We start from the raw sequence: 20,079 nt of genomic DNA, 5'->3' as shown, positions 1-20,079 counted from the left end.
GGAGAAATAAGAAGCAATGGTGAGTTTACTGCCTGTGGCTCTTGATAGATTTCTTCCAGTTCCCTCTGCGGTAGTATCACATCCACCTGTTCACTTGGGTCTCTCCCAAGTTCATTGATTCAGACCTTAATTGATGAACACTCAGACCGGGACCAGGCTGCAGTATATAGGTGTGCACAGAACAATGATTTGTTTAGCAAAATTCAAATTATAATAAAGATAAAAGGTAGTATTTCAACTGAGGAGAAACTAATTTTATGTAACTTTACATACTTAAAAATTGTTTATTTCTATTTGACAATTTGAAACTGATTTTTAGAAGTATAGGATCACATACTTTACATATTACAGTTGAAACTAGACTTTAAAGAACTCCAGGACTTAGCCAAGATCATGGAGCTGGATGACAACAAAACTAAGGTTAGAAGGCAAGTCCTGAGATTACTTACTATGAGAAAGTACATTTCCAAAGTCTGTTAAAATAGGACCTCAGAAAACCACTATATTGGTTCCAGCTGTTTTTGTTTTTGAACGTAATATTTTTCGTAAGATACACTCTACAATCTAGACCTTTTCTCTATTTCATACTGGCCTTTGTGGTCCGTAGTCTATTTACGAGGCTGTATTCTATTTTGCTACCGTATAAGACATGTAAATTCCCAGTTACATGGAGACATGAACTCAGAAAAGTTATGACAGGATGTATTTGGGAAGAATTTGCCTTCCATATACAGAATCGGTCAAAAAAAATGTATACACACTTCAGGAAAAGGAAAACAGTATGATATGTTTTTTCAACAGATGGTGTTACTCTCGTATGGGGGACCCTAGAGGACGTCATATATTGTTGAAAATGTACTACACTGCTGGCGCTTGGAGAAGAAACTGAAAATGCATGCACAGCAATTTCAGAGACCAAGGTTACCCAAGCAGCAGTTCGCCATACTAATAATTGTCTAGGAGCTCATGGCCACCACTTGGAGCACCTCTTGAAATTGCAGGGTCCAAAAGTAACTTGTATTAATCTCATGACCTCTCAATGAATTTATTATTAAAATATTTATAGAAGTTTTTCTTTTCCTGAAATGTCTATGCATATTTTTGCATGTACACTGTGTATGTATTCATCAGGGTTTTGTCCATTTTGACTGAAATTGACACTGCTATATCTCATAACTAGGAAGGATATTGGGGGTGGAGCAAAGCATTAAAGGAAGACCCTCAAGAAACCAGAATAAGGGACAAGGACCCAAGTAGGGACTTGGGTCCTTTTTGCTTATCTCTGTTCTTGTTTTGTAGACAAATGTCTACCACCATCTGGGAAGATGACCACCTGAAATTTATACCACACTGCAACCTCATTGTAAACTGTGTCTTCTAGATCTAATTTTGAATTTCAGAGCAAGTCTCCAAATGAGTCAGTGACTCTGCTTATGTCTTGTGTATACAGAAGAATAGGGTCTGAGGTTGTCTAGGGCTACTGCAAGTTGGGTAGGGTGGACACAGAACAAAAGCTAGACATACAAATTTCCTGGAGAGACAGTAACTATCTTAGTCAATTACACATAGAAAGTTCAGGGTAGAGGAGCTAGGAGGAGACTCACCTACTCTCCCGTCTCTCTTTATTCATGTTTTAAATTTATTCTTTGTTGCAAATGGAGGTGTATTTGCAAAAATATCAAATACCTAGTCCACATTCCAGAGTCACTGAATCAAGATTTCTTATGGTGGCACAGTGGGAAGCTTAGCATTTAAATAGCACCATTGGTGACTTTGTTATATCCCTAGACAAGAACTATTATTTTAAGTCATTTTCATCAGGAGTGTGTTTTCTGAGACAGACAGCATACGCATTCATTAGCCATCGATATTTTATCTTGAATTAGTTCAACAGATTAGTCTAATTCACTTAGCTCTATTTCATATGCATGAAGAATAGGATGAATAGGATTTGATGCAAAAGAAAAGAGGAACTATGACCAGCATGACCAGCACTAATGGGACCCGGGGCCAAGGTGAGATGGCACCACGGCAGCGGAGATGAGGACCATTTGAACATCATATTACGCTTTCTGGCCTCCTCTGCTGGTTCAGTCTCTCCCACCTGATTCATAGGACAATTCTCTTCAGTTTCATACTCCTAGTTAACGATTCTTCAGTTAGCGCCAAACTTACGCTGGCCTAACTTCCTGTCCTCCAGTCTGGAGCATGCAGGGACTTTAACTACCCCCTCACCGCCTTCTTCCAGTGGCCCATCCCTCCAGGTCTCTGCCCTAGATGCATCCCATTTTCTTCCCTGTTTCCCACCAGCTCACTGATGAGCAATTGTTCAATGGGACTCTGAATCACTGCATATAACACTGGCTTGAGCTTTGAGGCTGCCCACAAACTTGTGCTCTATCTTATCTTTCCTTTATTCTTTTATCATGAGAGACCACCCCATTTCTGCCCTCCCTTCACTAAGACGCCCAGGCAATGTCCATATCCACGATGGACTCCTCACTCCCCATTTTTCTAAGAAAGTAGTTCCATCCAGCCCAGTGACTTGAATATCAAATTTGTCTGCATAAGAAAGAGAGCCTTACTTCTCTCTTTTCCCATTATTGTTTGAGAATTAAAATTTTTTCTTCTTACACAAGGACAGCATCTAAATTGGAGACCTTGAAAGCTCTTTCTTGGTAAAGTGAGTCATTTGAGGAGAGTGGATGCACTTTAAGACCATAACATTAAGTGAATTACAAACATGGGCTTAAATTGCATATGGTTTCCTTAGATGAGAAACCCAACTAAGTAAAGTGTGAAATAAAAGACAGACAATGGGAAAAAAGAGAGAGAGAAAAGTTCTTGTAATCCAGCATGGCCGTTGTATGTAAAAGTGTACCTAGATTTACTATAAATGACTTATATGTTTTGTATGTTTTTGGCCTGTTCATCTGGCTGTTAATCTGTCTTTATGATAATTAACTTGATAAAGACTTATAAAATCAATCAATCAATCTGATGCTGGCAAAAGGGAAAAAAATTTTTAAAAGGAAGGTAAAGGGAAAGGGGGAGAAAAAGAATTGCGCTGTGTTGTGTACTTGTACCAATTTCCCACAATGAATGTAATCACATACTGAAACTATGTACTAATAAAAATTTACAAAAACACTTTCTTGGTTCTTATTGGGTGTCTTTCTTTCTTATTTTGTTCTTTTTGTAGGTTACGCCTTGTCTGCATATTCCTTACATTGGATCTATTTAACCATATATTCATGACTCATGCATCTCCTTTCTTTAGATCATTCCTTGGGTGATCTCATATATTCTCATAGTTTTAAGCAACAAACCTGTGCTAATATTTCTAGCCCTGGCTTCTTCCAGGCATTCAGCTGAAAGTTCCATGAGCATGTTATTGTTCACGTATCCAGAACTAATTGTATTACTTTTGATGCTGTCTATATTTCTTCTCATTTCTCAATCCCAGCTGATTACACTACATTCTTTTACAAACTGATCATAAGCCTTCAAATTATCCACCATGCCTCTACTTACCTCAGTTTGAATATTGTACTGATTACAAAATCCTGATGTAATACATAAGTCTATCTCTGTTCCTTCCTCTCCAATCATCTGTGACCATATTACCTGTTCAGACCCTCAGCATCCTGGACTGGGATACCTGCAATAACGTGCTGCACATTGGTCTCTCTGCTTCTGGAAGCTGATCCTCTATTTTTCAGCCAGATAACTTACTAAGAGGTAATTCTATTTCTTATTTAAAAATTGACAGTAGATTGATACCACCTACTAAGGAGAGAGCTGCTTCTTTATCATGACGTCAAATATCCTCTGTGGACTCCTAGTCACTACCCCTTCCGTGTGGCACCTTTCGTGCAGGTGACAGGACTGATTGGTGTTCTCTTCGTGTGCTGTTCTAGCCGCGCGCTTTGACAAGAGGACTCTCTCTGTGAAAGGCTGTTCTCTGCAACCATTATGCTCCAGGTTGGGAGAAGTGTCCTACTTTCATCAATATCTCCTGATAAACCACAAGCTTATCAGACAAGGGCCACAGCTTCCATCTCTGCTTTCTTATTCCATAGCATAATGCGTGCTCACAATGAGCATTTAATACATATCTGTTGTCTCCAGCTGAAGGATATCTTGGGGAGACGATCACAAAAGGATAAAAATGCAGAAAATTTGAAAGTGAGAAGACTGCAAAAATTCTTTTGCCTTTGTTATGATTTTGCTTACAGTGAGGCATAGGTCTGGCCAGTGGAAGCAGTGGAAGGAAGGGCTCAGGGAACTGCATTACTGGCCCTGTGATTGAGGAGGTGCAGAATCTGGCGGCAGGCGAAAATCAGAAAAGGAAGTGCAGCCCCCGGAGAAGGGAAGTGGGAAGAACTGGTATCAGACGGCACCTCCGTCAGACCCTCTCGACCTTATCTGTTCCCAGAGCCTGGGCCAGTGTGCCTGCTCCGCCGCTGCTGTGGGCACCAGCTCTGCCTGAGCTCCAACAACGCCCACGGGGGTTTCCAGCCGCTAGCGCTCTACTCAAGCGTCTCCCACACTCCCTCTTATCCTACACTCTGGGCTCTGCATTTGGGGTTGAGATTGAGATGCCCCTAAGATGCATGCTAGAACCCAAGTATGTACAGATCAGAAAGATGGGGGAGCAGGCACCTCATGGGGCAGATCTTTGACAAATGGCTCACAGGGGCTGGCAGATACATTCTTACTATCTACTCTCCATAGCAGCGTCTGAAGAAGTTACTTATATGGCCCTTTGAAGGACACGCCCTCCAGGCCCAGCAATCTATCTTGCCCAGTCACGAGCTCATTGCCACACCCTAGATAAGTTCTCTGCATGGCCTCATGCGCTTTTCCCCGCAGCCCACTTCTCCTTGAATGTAGTCTTCAACCAAGCAGTAACATACACAGCATTTCATTTCATTTATTTTGTTAGTATTTCTTAAAACTTAGGCTTGGCTGTCAGAAGGACTCAGGCTGAGGCAGTTGGTACAGAGCCACTTGATTTGAGCTCGTGCCTCTGAAGATTCAGAAGATGTGACGAGAGCAGGTAGTCAGCCTGCTTGTCATCAGCTCTGAAGTCCTGACCTGTGCCTTTTAGTATCTGGTGGTGGTAAAGTGGCTACAGTGGGGTTACTTCTGATTGAGTGCTTGATAGTTCACAAATAGGTTGACACATTGTATTGGTATGGGCCCAAATTAAGCTATGTTACATTTCACTTCCTACCAAGTAGAACCTTAAAAGACAATGATGAAAGGGAATAACTTGCCACAAAGAACTTCCAGCCTACACTTGGCTGTTTCTCTTGTATTGAGAGAGAAGTGGTCTGAGATATGGAAATCTGTCTATCATCTATCTATCTATCTATCTATCTACCTATCATCTATCTATCTATCTATCTATCTATCTATCTAATCTAGATTTTTGGTAATGCAAATGAATTGGTTTGTCTGTCAGGGATTTAGAAGGAAAATACTTCAGGTCTGGGAGGGAAAGCCTTGTGTCCATGGACATGTGTAAGTGGGCACAAATCATGCTGAATGTTTGTCTCATGGTCATGTCCAGCAGAGAGAGTACATGGAAGTGGAGGCAGGATGATGCCTTCTATGCATGTCACCATGCTATCTTTGCAACCTCAGTGCAGCTGTCCTGAGCCCATGAAAAGCCATGATGTCAGAGATGGAAATTAAGCCTAAGCCAAGTAGCCTGGGCCGCCTCTCACCAATAATAATCCAGTGACCGCTCCTGCTGCATTACTAGGCCCTCGGTAGCAGGGACCGATCAGAGTCCTCACCTGGCACCATTCTTTACGTAGTCCAGTTGACACTGGTGGCAGGGCACTTACACCAGACCCCTGATGACCTGAAGGAGGCAGCAATTTGACCTTTCCAGAATCCACATTTCTCCATGGGTGGTTCTCCTTCTCTCACAAGACCTCAACCATCTTATATGAAATTGTCTGACACATTTTATGACAAAGAAAGTACAACAATGGGCAAATTGCTGCAGAATCTTGATATTCTATGTGACTCGTTACCCAGAAACAACTGGACTGTCACAGCAATGGGATGGCTGTTAAGACTCAGTGAAGAGACTACCTTAGGGCAACGTTAGCTAGAATCTACTTGTCTGGGAATCAAAGAGATGGAAGTGGAATCGTTTCCTTTGGCCAACCATCACCCAAAACCAAATGGTAGAATTGGAGCTTCTTGTCTGTGCGAGCTCAGTCCCTACCAAGTTAGAGGCTCTCGTTTCCAGGATTCACAGTTGGGACACTTCCATGGGACACTTGGCTTCTCAGGTCAAAGTCCCAGATGCCGATATTGCAGTTACTGTAAACTGGCAGCATGACCTCAACCCTCCCGGCATCTGGGGCAGGGGTCACGCCTTAAACTCACAGGTCACTGGAGTCCCTTCATGCTTCTGTGTTGAGTGACAGTGATGATAAATTGGTAACCACGCCAACCACAGCCTCACTAGGAAGAGATAACCAACCAGACCCTCTAGGGCAAAGGGCTGGGTCAGCCCGTAAAGCAACACAGGTGCTGTGCTGGCTGAGCGCAAGGGAAGTCCAGACCAGGTAGTGGAGTGTAGATGTCAGTTATAGCCTCAAGGCCAGCTGCACAGTGGGACTGTAGTTTGTTTTACCAAGGTTTTAACTTCAAGTTTGCTTTGGACAGGACTGACTGCAACTGATAGGGCTTATATGCACTGTCAGGGTTTCTTGTTCTCATCACAACAAAGCCCAGGTTGTAGCAAGAGGAGTCAATGCAACTCAGAGTCAGTCTTCAGGCCCTCTCAGCCTTGTCAGGACCTGGGTTCTGGGCCATTTTCTGGCCTAGCCACTGCTCTGTCATCAAATCTGCATGAACACAGGCCAGTTTCACGTGGGCACAGCCCAGTAGCGCCTCCTGTCATTGCATTAAATACCTCCTGCCTTGGGCCCTGAGCCCTCTGTTTTGTGAGAACTAAAGCAGCCGCACCATGGACCTGCTCAGTGCCGCACTCATGCAGCTCACAACAGTGAAGGTAGTTTTTCCACAAGGTGAGCTTTACCAATGGGTAATGTGAGCTGGCAGATAAATTCTTTCTCCTCCCCTGACACAATGTCTGAAGTTACAGCTGTTCATGTAGCTCTTGAGTGTCAGGCCTAAAAGATCAAGCAATTTGTGACACTTGATCAAGGTCCCCAAACATGGTCAGCTTGGCAAGAGTAACTCAACATTGTATTGGCTCTCATTTCTTCCCTTTTTCATGCATCTTTTCTTTTAATCCTACTTTCCAGGGATTGCATTTCTCAATAAAATTCTACACAGGAGCTTTCGCCTCAGGCTTTGCTTTCTAGGGAGACTGGCCAAGGAGAATTCACAAGTGAATGCAAAGATGTGAAGCAGAGAGATTGAGCTGGTGTAGACGACTCAGAAGCGGATGCTTGGAAGGCAGTTGAGGGAGGCAATAATGCCTGGAATGTGGAAGAGACTATTTTTGCCCCAACTGTGCTATTTTCAATTTTCAAGTTGGGTGCTGCCAGGATGATATAGTTATTAGAAAGATATTAGCAGGAAGAGAAAGTCAGAATGTGAGACATGACAGGGTAAAGGGTGGCCACTCCATAGGTGCTTTTCCTGCAATGAACACCCAATCTGGGGCTTTTACTTCCAGACTCTGATCCCCCAGGTCCGTTCCTCTGAGAGCCCTCGGTACTGACTTGCAGGACATACCTCCTGCAGCACACAGTGCTCCTCTATTGTTTGCCCAGGTTTTCACGATCAGCTGTGTGGAACTTTGAAGTGTTCTGCTGCGAGCACACCCATTTACACTTCCTATGTCTGCAGAAACGTAGGCTGCGCTGGTAAGAATGGCTTAGGGAGAAGGCACAGTATGGGATCAGTACCAAGTTGCCAAATGGAATTTTTATGAAAAATAGGATTGTTTGAAAAAGCCCATTCAAAGCAGCTTTGATTTGGAACTTTTAAAGGACACATGATTTCCCTTTCACATATGAATGAGCAGGGTTTTATTGTCAATGTACACAATGAAGTGTATCATAAACAGCCTCACAACAAAACATGTTAATCTTCCCAAAGTGTCCCACTGACATCTACTTTCCTTTTCTTTCTCCTTAAATTTGTACGTGATCCCAGCGTTGCTCTGTTACTAATAGGACCAAATGGCTGAGTGAACACTAGAAGCAGGAGACACAGTTAGTCTGTGGGTTACCATTTAGAACTCTTTCAGACAGAGGCACAGCGTGAAATACTAATTCACACCATCTACAATACCATATCCATTAGCACTTCTCATCCTGGAATTTAAATAGTTCAAAGCTCAGAGAGTCACTAAAGAGAATAATTAATACAATAGCACAATTCTCCATGGTTCAGGTGATATGATGGACTGCTTCACCTGTCACAAATAAGCATCACAGGAGATGTCTCCTCCTGTTTTGCATTTTTAATCGTTCCTCCTCCTCCTCCATGTTTCAACATTCTCTTTCCAGCTAGATCTTACATTTTTGTCTATTGAAAATACACTGCCCATTCCCATGCTCGTACCTAATTCTGTTTAACACAGCTCCTCATGGAAATGATGCGCAGAGAGAAACGGTTTATGTGCGTCAGCTGCTCCTGTCATTACCCTACTTTCTACCCCTCTCCCTCCTCCCACATACCCTGGGCAGCTCCATGGAGGGTGCTGACTTGTTACCAAAGGGCTGTTCAGTCCCAGATGAGTGGGTTTTCTGACCTGTGCTGCATGGCCCCCTTGCGTGTGCCTCTACCTCATGATCACAGATTATCAGGTCCCCAGAGATCCCAATTTTCAAAGCTATTATCAAATTCATCTCACTAGCAACTCCACAAGGCTCACAATAAAGGGTGAGGCTGCTTTGGTGTACAGTAAGTGAGGGGGTTTGAAAGCTTTTGTAAGGTTTTGGAACTCTTCAAATAATTTTTTTTTCACATACACAAAAAAGCGGTTGATCCACAAATACAAACTTCACCAGCATTTCCCACTTAGTGATACACTGCTTTTGTTAGTTATTTCATTTGATTCCCACAACTACTTCCTAAATGCATGGCTAGGTAGACTTTGTTTTTAAAGACTGGGCAAAATGAATTGCAGAGAGGCTGAGATTGTGCAAAACTTAGATTAAAAAGTGTGACTTCCAGCATGAAATGCTAACTAGTACTACTAGAGATCACAACTCTAAAAATGTGTCTTTTTTCAATTTCCTTTTTTTTTTTTTTTTTTTGCTTGATCTTTCCAGAATTATTTGCTTGAAATGCTAGGTACTGTTCTCATACAACCACCCCCACCCACATGGACATTGGGTGCGAATCCAGTTGGCTCAAGACCTGAGAACTTCTTCTGGAAGATGGGGCAGTATTTCCTAGAACATTCTGGAATGTTTGCTCAGTGTCTGAGCATTAGTCTGAACTCTTTCTACACATGAAATCCAGCACAGGCCCGCTCTTCTTCTGGGCCTCCAGGTGCTGCCATACTTTACTCTTTCTTTTCTCTTATACAAAATTCTCAAATTTCCTACTCAAGTCTCTACTTGCTCAACTTCAAAACATGCTTCAGACTCCTTGCTGTGCACAATTCATCACCAAATACTGTACAATCCACGCCATACATCACTGGAGTGTTAGCTCACCCCGGTGAATGCTGCTTGGTCTTCATAAATTTAACACATTTGCCCTCGTCTTGTAGTCTTCTCCTCCTACCTATTTTTCCTCCTTCCTCTCTGGTCACTCATTCTGTCTCCTTTGTTGGATTATCCTTCTGTCCTTAACCTCTGAGCCTCAGGGCAAAGCTCTAAGGTCAGTTTTTCCCTCTGTACTGATTTTAGACCATCTCCTCGGTCCCAGTGGGTCCCTTTACCATTTCTTTGCTCAGAAACTTAAAGTTCACATCATTGGTCAAATTTTTTTTTGTGCAAGTCATTTTTCCCTGGGGGACAGGACCAACTGTGAGCATGTGTGGGCAAACTCACAGACGATTTATCATAAGAAAATGGGTCATGTGATTATGGAGGTCAAAGGTCCCAAGACCAAGTGTTGGCAAGCTAGAGACCCAGGAAATAATGCTGTAGTCCTAGTTCTGGTGCAAGTCCACAGTCCTGAGTAGTGGAAGAGCTGATGGTGTAATTTGCAGTGCAGAAGCCAGAAGGCCCAAAGCAGAAGCAGAGCCAGTGTTTCAGCTGAAGTCTGAAAGTAGGAAAAGACTTACATGCCAGCTCAGGCAGGCAGGACGGTCCCGCTCTCTTGTGGGACAGTGAGTCTTTTTGTTCTATTCAGGCCTTCAACTGACTGGATGAGGACCACTCACATTTAAGAGAACAATGTGTTCTGTTCAGTCTACTGATTCCAGGGTTAATGTCCTCTACAAGCATCCTCACAGAAATATTCAGAACATTTCATCAAATATCTAGGTATCCATGATCTAGTCAAACTGGCACACAAAATTAACCACTAAGCTTGGCAGAGACATATGCTTCAAAGTACCTGTTTACCGTGTCTACTTTGACTTACCACAGGTCCCTCAAATTTAACGTGTCAAAAACTTACCATGTAATCTTTCCCTTCAAATGTATGCTTCAAGTACTCCTGAGAACTACACAATGACGCCGCCATGAACGCACTGGCTTACGGCAGAACCTGAGAGCCATCCACTTGCTCCTGTCCTTGCTTTCCGCCACATGGACGATGCCAGGCAACGCCCATTCTTAGGCGTTTGTTGCAGGCATCTCCTTCCCGCCGGGCCCGAGTGAAACCCGCACTGTTACTGATTTCCCACTGAATGGGGCCAATACCCACCAATGCCTGCCCCACCTGGGGTGATGCGGGCTTAGCTTCTCCATTTATCTGGTTTTCACCTTGGCTTCACATAGTGTTATGCCCTTGGGATTTGGCTTCTAAGATGAATTTCTACGTTATACTCTGGCTCACAGAACGGATGGCAAATCTATGTTACAAAGCAATCCATGATGAGAGAGCTTCTGTCGCTATGAAGCAGGGATCTGTACCAATGAAGGGAACTTCAGCTTTTGGCAAGGTTAAAAAAAATTCAGAGGACTGTCTGACAATTAGGAGACAGGAAGAGCTCTCCCAGCAGCTTTGCTCAACGCAGCAGTTTTAATCAAAAGATAAATGAAGTCAGAAGACACAGTGTATTGATCTTAGGGAAACTGAGTGAGGTATATGTCAAGGGAACAAGAAATGTATGGAATTTCAAAAAAAGGAAAGGCACTGGCTTATTTTACTTCAAACTATTTAAATGCACACCAGTCTGTCAATTATGCAGTGAATGTCACCTTATAATTCTTTGTTTACAGCCACGCAGCGTCTGAAATATATTTTCCCATTAAGGGACCAAGGTCAATGACACAGATAATTAACCAACTGATTTAGTGCATTTAATTTTCTTTGAAGCTTGAGCTAGGCCCTGGGTATCTAGCCTTGAGATTCCGGCTCCTTGTGGACACTGAGATGGTGCTGGCTCTGTGATGGGAGACTGATGTGTTGCATGGCTGAGGTTTTGTCTAGCAGCATCATGTGTCTGCTTAAATGATGATGGATGCTGTCTTGGTACCAGGCAGGAAGATGTCATTACACTGGCTCATACTGCTGACCTCCCAGGGTTTCCCACTAAATGTTGCCAAAGGGTTGTGGTGCTGATAATTCTGTACAGAGCTCTGCAGAGGATAAAGCAGAGAGGCAAACCTGATGAAAAGTAGATAAAGAGCCCAAGGTGAATTGAAGCTTAATATACCAAACAGAAGGGAGAACGGCTGGCTTCTCCCTCTCCTCTTGTTTTTTCCCTCCAAAACTGCAGACAGCAGTCCAGTTCTTATTTCTGCCCTCTCCAAGCATTTTCACTTACTACTCGTATCTAGTTCTGGACTTCACCTATCAATAAAAAGAATTTGAAATCTTTCAACACTGGGATATTATTTCGCTTCAACTTATTTCGGGATGCCACAGTTCAAAATGAAAATCTGCGGATTGCTGATAGCTATGTCAATATCATTCAACCACTAACAACACTTTATTTGTGGTACCTATAGATAGAGTGGAAGCATCTGAATCCATCAATAAAGGAGAGAGAGTCCTGGGGCTCCAACAATTTGGTTCTACAAGGGGCCTAGTTTAAAAATTTGCTTCTTTGTTATTGAAAGATTCCCTGCAAGTTTTAAACTAATAAACTGCTGCCATCTTATAACAAATTCCACAGAAGGAAAACAAGGACAATAACCATACTTTTTCCCCTCTGCATTGCTTTCACATTGTGCTAAAGAAAGGAAATATTTGGCTTGGTGTATTATTGTTTTAAATCAAAGATGAATACTCCATCTCCTCAAACTTTGTGTTTAAAGATAAGCAAATTTTAGCCATAGTTCCTAGTTGATTTCATTTCTATTTCCTCTTATTTTAGCCTCGTCAATATTTTTATACTTATTTTAAAGCAGTTATGCTTTGCTTTGCAATGGAATATATTTAAGAAATGCACTGTTAGCAGTTTTGGTGCTGTGCCGGGTGGGAGAGCTTAGAAACTGGATGTACAGCCCGCCATGCACGCAGGCTTTTATTGTACACGTGACCTGTCATCCTGCCATTTTGTGGCACGCCACTGCAGTTTCTCTCTCAATCATTTGCCTACTTGTATGTTCTTTCACTTGTGTGCTATTGTTGAACTCAATGAATTTGTTGAGGATTTTATAGGTTATGGATATTGATCTTTCATCTAATGAATTATAAAAAGTATTGATTCTTCAAGTTATTCTTATCTTTGGAATTTTGATAGTAACACTGATTTAGGACCACAGTTCCCAGCAAACGACCAAGCATAAACAAATTAAAGGAAGGAGTACGTAAAATATCATTAGTCTCAAGGATTCATTTAAATCAGTATAATGTGTCATTAAAAGTTAGCACGTCAGAGACATACTCAGTAGATATCTCCTATCTTGAATGTATGTGGTCTCTGCTTCTTAGTAAAAAATTTACTCAATAAATATAAAGAAATTTATGTGATATAGCACAGATTTTGTAACTCAAGATTTAGTATGCTTTCACTTCAGGAAGAGTGAATAATTCTCTAGGTGAAAACTACAAGATTGCTTTCATGTTCAGGAAAACAAGCTAAACCGTGTCCCAAATACAGTGACATTACTCCAAATACTTAGTACTGAGGCTCTAAGTTAGTGATTATTTTTTATAGGCAGAGATATCTTCCTAGTATACCCCCAAGAAAGAAATGATAAAAATGAAATTTTCTTACTATCAAACACTCTCATAACAACCATAAGATGCATGTATCATCATTAATTGTCAGTGAGAGACACTTTCTTAAATGCTTTTCAGTAAACAGAATATTGGAAATTCTGTTGAATTAAAATATTAAATGACTGCAAAGGTACAGTCGTTTCTAAAAAGAATACACACAAATGCGAAGTAGCATCAGTATTTCTTTGGTGAGTCATCATGTTCTTTATACTATTTCAAGTATGCAAAAATATATATGGAAATTACCCTTTTTTGGTTATGTATTTTTTTGTTTTTTTATTTTTTATTGGTACATGTTTAGTGATGGTATATGAAATGAATTTTTTGAAGTAACTAAATATTTATTAGTTTCCCCTAATAATATATCTACAGAATTATTGTAGAAACAATAGACTCTGTGCAGGAAGAATTTTCTATTCAACCAAACCAACGGGAGACACCACCAGCTCACAGAAAGGTGGTCCTTAGAGTGGTACATTGAGCTTTTACTCAGGAAGAAAAGATTTTTGCACAAGTTGGAATAGGGGTGTGTCTTGGTTACTTTTCTCTTGTTGCTGAGACAAAATACCCAACGCCCAAAATGAAGGAAGGAAAGGTTTATTTAGCTTACAGTTTGTGGAGGTTTCAGTCCCTATTTGGCTGGCTCTGAGGCAGAAGGTAGCAAAGCAACAAGAGCAAAGGGGGGAATGGCAGCCGAACAGCAAACAGCCAGAGCAAATGGGGAAGGGGGGGAATGGAGGCAAGCAGCCTCTTTCCCTCCCTTACATTGTAAACAGGCTACTGCACCTAAGGGGCGTGTAGCTCTCACATAATCTCCATGCCCTCCTCTTCCACAGGCTCAGGATGTATACAAAGTAAGCACCCTGGCTTCCTGCTGAGTCACTTAGCCAAACCTCTAGACCCCGCAAGTTGACACAATGTATCAGCCACGACAGGGGGGTCGCAGCTTTTCTGTATAGCATCTACTCCTTTCTTCACTGCGAATTTGTCCATGTGCCTGCTGCTTATCTGCACTTAGCTCAGGTTTCTCTTGTGAGCCTCATCCTGCCCAGAGTTCTAAGGGTGAGAAAACTGGCCTGGTTAAGTTGTAGGCAAGGTCATGGGATACACTTTGGCACAACAGGTTGGGGGTATCATATGCAAGGTTATTTTTGAAAAATGCTTTTCTTACAGAAATGTAACTTGAAATTCTTCCTTTAAGCTGGGCGTAGTAGCACACACCTGTAATCCCTGTAGTTGAGAGGCTGAAGCAGGAGGTTCACAGTATCTCAGTGCGAAGGACTTGGGTTTAATGTTCAGCACCACACACACACACACACACACCACTGTCCCTTTGTACAGTCTGTCTTATGCATGTGTTGGGCTGGGAGCTAATGCTGCTACCTTAAGATCAAGCTGAGGACCAAGCCAGCAGACACAGGAGGGTGGATCTAGCGCACTGCAGGACAATGGTGCAGAGCCTGGACATTGAGACACATCCATAGCCTGTTCTACTCCAGAATTTTGAGTACATTTGGCCAAACTCTATGTTATTGTTGAAGTCCACTTGGTCACTTGCAAACACAGCTATCCTGAATGACACCATCTAAATGCTAGGACTGATGTCCTACCAAAAGATTCAGTAGAAGAGAAATGTGACGCAGGAAGAAATTCAGGCTCATTCCATAACTCCAAATATCTATTACAAAATGATAAAAGGCTCTATCAATTATTGTTAATTTGTAGTATTTTTATACAATGGAGTATTACTCAGCTATAAAAAAAGATAAACTCAAGGATTTTACAGGTAAATGGATGCAACTAGGGACCATATTCATGAGTGAAATAAATCAGACTCACATGTGCAAATATCATATATTCTTCCTATGGTAAGAACCTGAAAGGGTAAATAAAATCTGAAAGGTACAATAGATATTGTGAAAGGCAAAGAAATGCTCAAAAGGAAAGAACAACTGGGATGAGGGAAAGAAGAAAAGAAAGAAAGAAAGGAATATGTATATACACACACAAGATAGCTAAGATAATTGTACTACCAATTTCTATTGGTTTATTGAAAGGAACAGTTAATGTTTAATTGTTTGATCAATCTTGCATACCTATATCTGGTAATATGAGCAACTACTTTGAAGATAACAATAAGTAATACAACAACCATTGTTGATTTCCTATATCTTATTTTTTTTGTTTTTTGGTTTTTTGTTTTGTTCCAGTACCGGGAATCAAACTCATGACCTTGCGCTTGCCAGGCAGGAGCTGTACTGCTGAGCTAACTCCCCAGCCCCTTCATCTTACTTTGAAATTCTGTATCATTTTTATAGCTTTTGTGAGATTTTGTTTTTCTTTTTGTTATTGTGATTTTGTTCTTTGCTCTTCAAAATAAAAAATATTGTTATTTACCTACTAAGTCCATGTATTTCCTAGTATAACTATTCTTATGACATTCTGCGATGATAAACCTCTATCGTATCATTTCTTATGCTTTCTTCCTTTAAGTTTTCATCTGCTCTTTGTCTTTTGTAAAAATGACCTTAAATGCATGTAACGGTACTGATTAGTATTATCTTGGAAGCCAGTGACAATAGGTTCTATCTAGAGGAAGACAGTTACGTATCGGCAGAAACAAAACATCCAATCTTCAAAAGCACTGACACCTGATGTAACTCACGTTCTTCTTGTCAGCTGACAGAGGCAGAAAGTTCCCAGCCAGGAAACTCAAGGCAGAAGGGGTGACCATCTAAGGCCTTGCCACCAGGAGAAGCTTTGGAGTGTCAGAGAGACTTGTTCTGGCCATCAGAGAACATAGAGCATTCAGATCTGTAAAAGAGGGGTGGAGCTGGAGATGCAGCAGGAGGCCAGCTGCATTTAAACTTGGCAGAAATGGTTGAAGCCTAAGAAAAGAGGTGACAGAATCTGAATCTGAACTATGAACAACACACATAGACCTGGGCCTAAGCACTCTTAAATCATCAGCTTCGCAGACAGCAGCATTTACTTTGAAACTGTTTCTTTGTCACCATGCCTCCTTATACCGAGCTCATAAAGCTGGAGCACTGTGTCAGTTCCTACTCCGTGTCTTAGAAAACACAGCTCACAGTGCTTCCGCCTCATCACATAAGCGGTTAACTTCAAATGCTTTTTCAGATAAATGTTAAAAGACCCCCAAACGCACACATCTCTAAACAACCTTTATTTATATTTACTCTTACTAAGACCTATCAAACGCATCTCAACAAACTGAAATTTAATTGCATCAATGCATTTGACCAGTTGACCCTCGTTTTTGCGGTAAACCCTCACCTTTAAATTCATTTTGAGAACACAAATTAAGCACATCCACGTTAAGCAATCTGGTACATTTTTATACATATGACGAATTTTGCTCTGACTTATTTGTATCACCTCAGGAAGGGACACTTCCTTTCATAGTTCAATGAATACATTTTAGTTTTGGTTCAGAAATGTGTGACTACATCATCTCCAAGATATTACAAGAATTTTATTGTTTCAAAAATCCAATGTTAATCATATGATTTCTCCCAAGAGACTTGTGTTTTTTTTATGTGTAGAGAAATATGCATGTGTGGCACATGTCTGTAATTCAAGCTACTTGGGAGGTTGAGGTGGGAAGACTGCTTGAGTTATGAATTTAAGACCAGTCTTGGAGGGAGAGAGAGGGAGAGAGAGAGAGGGAGAGAGAAATGCTGCTATTCTCGTTTAGTTGCCTAAGAGCAAAAGAGATAGAATCAATTGACTAACGTGTCATGTTTCCCAGTCCTTCATACTTCTTTTCTGAGAATGGATTCACGTTCCCTAAGACATTACTCATGTCCTTAATGTTACCAGCTGGCTGGAGAAGTTCCACTTTTTAAGTGGATAGGATTGGGAGTGACAGTGACTGTTGTAACTCAGAGGTCAAATACTGCTTTCTCTTTCTTGTGACTTATGCTTTCCATTGCAGAATCACACATGGAAACATACACACAACAGAAAGGTAAAAAGCCTCCCTCTTCTATTGTTCTACACGCACACACGCGCGCACACACACACACACACACACACACACACACACACACACACATGCGCACGCAGAGTCTGGGAAGTTAAATTCAGTTATAGAGTGAAGTTTCTCTACATTTAACTCTTTGTTGTCAAAAGGAAGTAAACTTCCCACAATACTGACATTAAACATTATTTCACGTTGCAGCGTAAGGAGACAAGCCCACCAAGTACACACAAACCAAAACATCTCACTGAGTAATACTTACCTCCTTAACATGAGACACACTCCGATAATTATTGATTCTATAATACCTTTCATTTACAAATAAGAGAAGTTGCAATACACAACATTGAAACCCAACTTCACAACTCACCAAGGGGTCACATCAGTGGAAAAATACTGTCTTTAGGCACATTCTGCAATGTTTGCAAATAAAGGCAATATTTGTAAATATGTATAATGTTGGTCTGTGAATACCGGGACCAGAATTCTCCTGAACCAGGGATTAGCAGCAGAGTAATTCTGAGACTCAGCATTACATTTAATGCCTCTCATGGTGCAAATCTTTTTTTTTAAACTAACAACATTTTTCCCTCTGGGTTATATCAGTAAATTACGTAGCCTGGATTCTTTTCAATCTCCAGAAATATCTTGAAATATAAAGAAACACTGTGTTCTGCCATGTCACAGCACTTGGTCATATTTCTAAATCCAACTTTATTTAAAAGCTCCAGCCATCTATGTGAATTTGGTGGCATCTGAGAGCACAAAGGAGGTTCTATACCACAATGGCTGGATTCACAATGGTTGATAGTCACAAAACCTTGCAGGGAATATCCACGGGCTAAATCATGGGCCAGACTCTCTCCAGAGGGAGCACAAGTCAAATGGAACCTAGATTTAGATTTGGTTTATACCTTGCCGTTAATGCTCAAAAGCAGCCCTTGTCTGCATCCATTTGAATTTTGGGTTGTGGGTTATGTAAAGCCACACCGTTGCCAATTCAGTGACCTAGCAGGTCATAATTTGTTGTTACTAATAGGTATTTTCTCAGCAAGAATTTCAGCCATGTATTTAATATGTGAATGTATTTTAAACTTTAATCAAAAAGACAAGGACAGGAGGGCTGTGCAATGTTTTTACTTGATATTTCAAAAAAATTTCATTAACTCAAGTTGGAAATGATATATCTCATAAACACACCTAACGCGAACTCACTGGAGCGGGTTAAATCTGCTTCTGAAAAGCAGTACGAGATCTCTGGTGATACATTCACACCTGCACCTTCCTGTTTGCTCCGTAGGGGTGGCAGTTAGCAAAAATGAGTTATGAAATTTGAAGTCATAAAAGGGAGGTGATCTAAAGAAGTTGGTTTTAAAACTGAACACAATGCCCTGCCTTCTCAGCGTGATGATTCTAGTCAAAGGAACTGTGGAAGAAAGGCAAAAGGGACCATCTGGTTGGAAATACAAAATGGCTGGCATAGATTATTTTGTCTTTGGTGGTCCATTTTGCCTCTTAGAGACTTTCCATTTTGTACCCTTCAGATACAAACTTGATTCTGCGTTAGATTTGCAATTACATCTGAATGGGGATTATGTTCTTTTGTAGAACATTCACTCCTCTACTTCCAGACTAGAGTTAGCTTGTCTTTTTGAAAACACATCCTTGTGGAACACGGCAGGTTCTCTCTCCATTTAGTGTGGTACATGTAGGGCAAGGGTATTTATTTTTAAACAAGAGGACAGGGGGAGGAGGGTGAAAGAAAGTCTGATTTATGAATGTATTCCCAAACCAAGATTAGAGAGAGATTTCCCAAAAGCTCAACACTCCAATATTTCTCAGAGAAGGAGATATTGTTAGCACAGTGTGATCTTCTTAAGCCTGCTGGATTCTATGAAAAGCACATGGAATACTCAGGGATTTCTAGACATCTCTGAAATACCTTTGAAGTCTTGAAACAATTATTTTGAGAAGTGATGTTTGTTGTTTTTGCAGGTCTTTATATTAGCCTTAACAAAGGGATTTGGATTGTATAGATGGTGGTGTCTAAATTGGCATAAGAATGAAACGGATTTAGTGACTCCAGGGACCTCCGTTTGCACCCATGGCAACTAAATCTGAACAGTGTCTCATCACTTGAGTTCCAAGGACGCCTTTACCAGCTGGGCTTTAATTAATGATAAATCAACATACAGACAGGTGACAACCATTATATTCTTCCACCTTATCACCAGGGCTAGAATTAGTGACAAAATTTTTAATTAAATGTTAACTTTCTCTTGCTTAATTAACTTTATATGAAGATGGAATACACACATGCACACCTATATTTGCATGTGTGTGTTTATTAAACTTTTTCAATTCCTTGTTTTATGTCAGAGTACTTGAAAGAAAAAAAGGATAGTACTTTAATACAGAGTAATGCAGTAGGAATTTTACATTCTCCAGTTGTCTTTCTTAAATGTGAAATACTTAAAAGCATGTCCAACCCATGGTAAGTGCTCATTAAATGTTAGTTAACTGTAACAGTGTCATTTAATATCCTGCTTGCCTTCTTAGTTGAGAATATCTTTTATTTTTTACATATTTTCCCCGTAGTCCTAAGCCAGTGATACACTGGACAGAAGCAACACTAGTGCTGATCTTTCCAGTGGACCTTTTTCATAGATCCACTTGATACACTTAACCTGAGTATAAAACATCATGTCTACTTATTCTTCCTGTTTCTCCAGGATGCCCACCATGATGCTAGAAGGTATCTTCCTGTTTCTCCA

Source organism: Chinchilla lanigera, unplaced genomic scaffold, assembly GCF_000276665.1.
Source record: "Chinchilla lanigera isolate Chin_1 unplaced genomic scaffold, ChiLan1.0 scaffold00020, whole genome shotgun sequence".
NCBI classification, from domain to species: Eukaryota; Metazoa; Chordata; class Mammalia; order Rodentia; family Chinchillidae; genus Chinchilla; species Chinchilla lanigera.
The sequence above is the reverse complement of the archived record's forward strand: the minus strand, read 5'-3'. Positions refer to the sequence as shown.